Source organism: Bos indicus x Bos taurus, chromosome 19 (genome assembly GCF_003369695.1).
Source record: "Bos indicus x Bos taurus breed Angus x Brahman F1 hybrid chromosome 19, Bos_hybrid_MaternalHap_v2.0, whole genome shotgun sequence".
Classification (NCBI taxonomy): domain Eukaryota; kingdom Metazoa; phylum Chordata; class Mammalia; order Artiodactyla; family Bovidae; genus Bos; species Bos indicus x Bos taurus.
Window position 1 is genome coordinate 22,703,397 of NC_040094.1, and position 5,471 is coordinate 22,708,867.

A 5,471-nucleotide genomic window follows, 5' to 3' on the forward strand; every position below is an offset into this window, starting at 1 on the left:
TAGGTGTCGGTCCTCTGCCAGTGGCGAGAGCGAGGCCTGCTGGCGGGCACTGGAACCACCCACCACCAGTTCTGAGCCAGGAACACAGGTGGGAGCAAATGTTTCTAAACTAGGAACTCTCGGTGCGCGAGGAGGGAAGGGGCCGGCAAACCTTGCCCTTCAAACCTGGAAGAGATTTCAAGTCATTTCCTCCAACTTCTGCATTTTACAGATGGGAGAACCAAGGGCTAGAGGGGGTGGGGGTGGTTTCCCCAAGACCAACAGGTGGCTCTCAGCAGCGTTGCAAATCAAGTCCCAGCTTCTCTTTTCTGCATCAGATGGTAAAACACGTTGTTGCTCTTGGGCAGCTGCCTCCAGTGAGGGTGGGCATTTGGTCTCACTTTTTTCAGAACATGATCTTTCTCATGAAAGGTATGTGGGCGTAGGGCCATGACCAGCGTCTCTCCTCCTGTTTCCATCACAGAACGTCAAAGCCTTTAGGGTAGTCATTTCCAAAGCGTGGGGCTCACACCACAGGTGGGAAGTACAGGAGATGATTTCAGTACCTACCCACTTTTTAAACTTTACGAGTAATGTGTTTATGTTCATGTGAGTTAGGGAAGTATATAAGTAGACACCAAATCTATTCGTGTTCATGATGTTTGTATATGACTGCTGGGGTGGGGGCTCAGAAACTAAAAATGTATTCAGTCAGTAATAGCATGGGTGATTTGTTAATTGGGAAAAAAACATACTATATAAGCAAGTGGCTGAAATTCTGGAAATGCTGTCATGGAGAATACCAACAACTGGGAAGAGATTTAAACCAGGGATTTGCTGGTGATGAAAAAAACACACGCTCAGCCTCATTAATCAGCAGAGAAATGCAGAATAAAACTAGAATGAGATACAACTTTTCTCCTTTCAGTTTGGTAAAGATCATAAATTTTGGGGACTTCCATGGCGGGCCAGTGGTTAAAAGTCTGCACTTCCACTCCAGGGGATGTGGGTTTCATTCCTGATCAGGGAACTAAGATCCTGCAAGCCACCTGGTGTGCCCCTCCAAAAAAAGATTATGAAGTTTGTTCTCACTTTAGCAGCACATATACCAAATTTAGAATGACACAAGGAGGATTGGCATGGTCCCTGGGCACAGATGACATGCAAATTAATGACAAATCTCGTGGGTTGTTGTATGAAAAACTAATCAAATTAGTATTATTGAGAACAGGGGCTCTTTACTGAGAAGGAAAAAGGAGAAAGAGAAAGTGAGATCATTGAGAGTAAGTAAAAATTCTGTCCTCCTGAATATTAACTTCAAATCTCACTATAAACTCATGACATAATTTAAATATGTATTGAAAAGACCTATAAATAATGACCTGTCCAAAGCAATAAACACCTCTACCACGATGACTGAAGTCTTCAAATGCCGTCTCTCACTAAGAAATGCTCCCATCACCGGAGCACCCTGGAGAAACAGCTGATTTTATGTCTGGGACAGGGGATTTATCAGATAAGCCTGAAACATCTTTTGAAACAAGAAAGCAACAAAGTTATCAGACTACTGGAATGCTGTCAAAAGGCCTCAGAAGTTACCTTGAAGAATCTCCCTCTGGCCAAAGATGGGATGATTTGAATGTCAAGAAGGATAATAACTGCAGTAGAACAAAATCCCTAAATACACTTAAAATCCCTGAATTTATCATTACGCTAAAAACACTCCAAAACAAAAGCAAACCTCATTGGTTGCTGCCTTCAAGGATACTAGTGAACCAACTCATTAATTTTAGAAATTGGAAATAAAGGTAAAAATCAAGTAGTCATTATGTGTTTCCTGCATGAACTGTACCTCTGGGTAAACAAATAGTTGATGAGGGGAAATTTCTCTGCTATGAGAAGGAATGATGGCATTGAACAGTATTTGCAGTCATCATGGACTGCTAACATCACAAGAAAAGACATGATGACATGATTGCCCTCTCAGGCAAGAAGACAATGCCACTTACAAAGCAGTCCTGTTGCTGTTTAGTTGCTAAGTCACATCTGACTCTTTTGCGACCCCATGGACCGTAGCCCGCCAGGCTCTTCTCTCCATGGGATTCTCCAGGCAAGATTACTGGAGTGGGTTGTTATTTCCTTCTCCAGAGGATCTTCCCAACCCAAGGATCGAACCCACATCTCCTGCATTGGCAGGCAGATTTTTTATAGCTGAACCGCCAGGGAAGCCTCACAGAACAGTCCTGCCCGCTTCCCAAATTAAATCTGATCAGGATTCTAGATCTAACTACCAGTTCACAGGAGGGACATATTAAAAGATACCATGAGGTTCCTAACAGCAAAATACAGACTGGGAAACTCTACAGGACAAACCATCTAATTTCTTTAATAAATAAATCTCATGGACAGAAGAAGGAGGGGTTGAGGAGACATGGAAGGAGAGCTTTTAAAAAGAGGCTTATAGACTGTAATATGGGGTGTTTTGAACCCTGATTCAAACAAATTGCCAATAAAATTATGAGATAATAGGGAAATTTAAGACTGATATTTGATGATATTAAGAAAATTTCTTTATTGAAATATAGTTGATTTATAATGTTTAAAAAATTTTTTTAATTAAAATTTTAATTTCTGCTGTACAGCAAAGTGATTCAGGCATATATGTATATACATTCTTTTTCATACTTTTCCATTACGGTTTATCACAGGATGTTTGATATAGTTCCCTGTGCTATATACTAGGACTTTGCTATTTATCCATCCTATATATAATAGTTTGCATCTGCTAATCCCAAACTCCCAATCCACCCCTTCCCCACGTGCTCTCCCCCGGCAACCGCAAGTGTATTCTCTATGTGAGTGAGTCTGCTTCTGTTACCTATAAATTCCACCTATAAGTGATCACACATGGTATTTGTTTTTCTCTTTCTGACTTTCTTCGCTTAGTATGATAATTCCTAGTTATAGTCACAGTTCAGTTCAGTTCAGTCGCTCAGTCATGTCCGACTCTTCGCGACCCCATGAATCGCAGCACGCCAGGCCTCCCTGTCCATCACCAACTCCCGGAGTTCACCCAGACCCACGTCCATCGAGTCAGTGATGCCATCCAGCCATCTCATCCTCTGTCGTCCCCTTCTCCTCCTGCCCCCAATCCTTCCCAGCATCAGAGTCTTTTCCAATGAGTCAACTCTTCGCATGAGGTGGCCAAAGTACTGGAGTTTCAGCTTTAGCATCAGTCCTTCCAAAGAACTCCCAGGGCTGATCTCCTTCAGAATGGACTGGTTGGATCTCCTTGCAGTCCAAGGGACTCTCAAGAGTCTTCTCCAACACCACAGTTCAAAAGCATCAATTCTTCGGTGCTCAGCCTTCTTCACAGTCCAACTCTCACATCCATACATGACCACAGGAAAAACCATAGCCTTGACTAGATGGACCTTTGTTGGCAAAGTAATGTCTCTGCTTTTCAATATGCTATCTAGGTTGGTCATAACTTTCCTTCCAAGGAGTAAGCGTCTTTTAATTTCATGGCTGCAGTCACCATCTGCAGTGATTTTGGAGCCCCCCAAAAATAAAGTCTGACACTGTTTCCACTGTTTCCCCATCTATTTCCCATGAAGTGATGGGACCGGATGCCATGATCTTCGTTTTCTTGAATGTTGAGCTTTAAGCCAACTTTTTCACTCTCCACTTTCACTTTCATCAAGAGGCTTTTTAGTTCCTCTTCACTTTCTGCCATAAGGGTGGTGTCATCTGCATATCTGAGGTTATTGATATTTTTCCCGGCAATCTTGATTCCAGCTTATGCTTCTTCCAGTCCAGCGTTTCTCATGATGTACTCTGCATATAAGTTAAATAAGCAGGGTGACAATATACAGCCTTGATGTACTCCTTTTCCTATTTGGAACCAGTCTGTTGTTCCATGTCCAGTTCTAACTGTTGCTTCCTGACCTGCATACAGGTTTCTCAAGAGGCAGGTCAGGTGGCTGCATTATTTCATTCTTTTTATGGCTGAGTAGTATTCCATCATTTGTACCACATCTTATTTATCCATTCATCTAATATGGAATCATTGTTAATTTATTGAGTTGTCACCTAGGGATTATGATTATTTTTGTTAAGATTCCTTAATATAAATACATACTGAATTATTTACAGATGAAATGTTTAATGTTGTGGGATTTCCTTTAGAATACTCCAGTGGTGGTAGGAAGAAGATAGAAGTTTAGATGAAATAAGATTGGCCATGAATTCAAACTGGGTGATGGGCAATAAGAAATCCTTGTAATCATCTTTTTTTGTATATGAAATTTTCCACAACAAAATTTTTTCTAAAAGTTGAAACATCCAATTTCGGTAAAGGTCTAGAGAAATGGTCTCTTTCATACACGACTGATGTGAGTACAGATTGGTACAGGATTTTTAAGGACAATTTAGCAGTGTCTATCCAAATGTCCAGGGAACATGCACTCTGACTCAAGAATTCCACTTTGGAGAATGTAACCTAAAGAAATACTCAACAAGGATGTTTCCTGTGACATTGTTAGTGATTGGAAGAAAATGGCAAGTAATGACAACAGCCATCAATAGTGGATATTTCAATAAACTCAATAAACTACTGTTAGCATTTGCAGGAGTAGGCAAACACCTGCAATGTCTGTCAATAGGAGATGTTTGAATAAATGATGATATATCTATCTATACAATGGATTGCCATGAAGCTATTAAAAATAATGAGGAAGGTCCATACCTGTGGTAAAATAAAAAATAAATATTTATTTTTTGTCTGTGGCTCAGGGTTCCTAAAACCCTTGGAATTTATTGTCCATTGTAAGTTAGTGAGATGACTCCAGATTGGGGGCTAGATAACTTCAGGATGGGGACCCGTGGCCAAACAAACCAACCACAAGATTAGAGGCTTAGAACATTCAGTGACTCCCCTCCCCGACTAGGGAGGCGAGAGGACCTGGAGATTGAGCTTCATCACCAATGACCAGCGATTTAAACTATCATGCCTACATAATGAAACTTCCATAAAAACCCCTAAACAGCACAATTCAGAGAGCTTCTGAGTTGGCAAGCATATCCATATCCCAGGAGGGTATGAGTCCCAACCCTATTGGGGTAGAGGCTGCTGCACTCAGGACTTTCCAGATCTCCCCTTATGTACCTATTCACCTCACTGTTCATTTGTATCCTTTGTAATAGTACATATAATGTTTTCTTGAGTTCTGTGGGTCGTTTCAGCAAATTATCAAATCTGGGGAGGGGCATGGGAATCCCTAGATTTGTAATTCACTGGGCAGAAGTGTAGGTAGCTCAGGAACCCCATTTGTAGTTGGTATCTGAGATAGGGAGTCCCTTCCAAAGTGGCTCAGATGGTAAAGAACCCACTCCAGTTTTTTGCCTGGAGAATCCCTTTGACAGAGGAGCCTGGTGGGCTACAGTCCATGGGATCGCAAAGAGTCAGACACGACTAAGCGACTAACGTTTCA

General features: G+C 41.5%; 1 non-coding gene across 1 annotated transcript; it reads left to right on the forward strand.

Annotated features, from left to right (window-relative positions):
* Positions 1–1,063: 1,063 nt before the first annotated feature.
* LOC113878625 lies at positions 1,064–1,170 on the forward strand. Its single transcript, XR_003507051.1, has one exon. It is a non-coding gene; the product is annotated as a U6 spliceosomal RNA (small nuclear RNA).
* Positions 1,171–5,471: the final 4,301 nt, after the last annotated feature.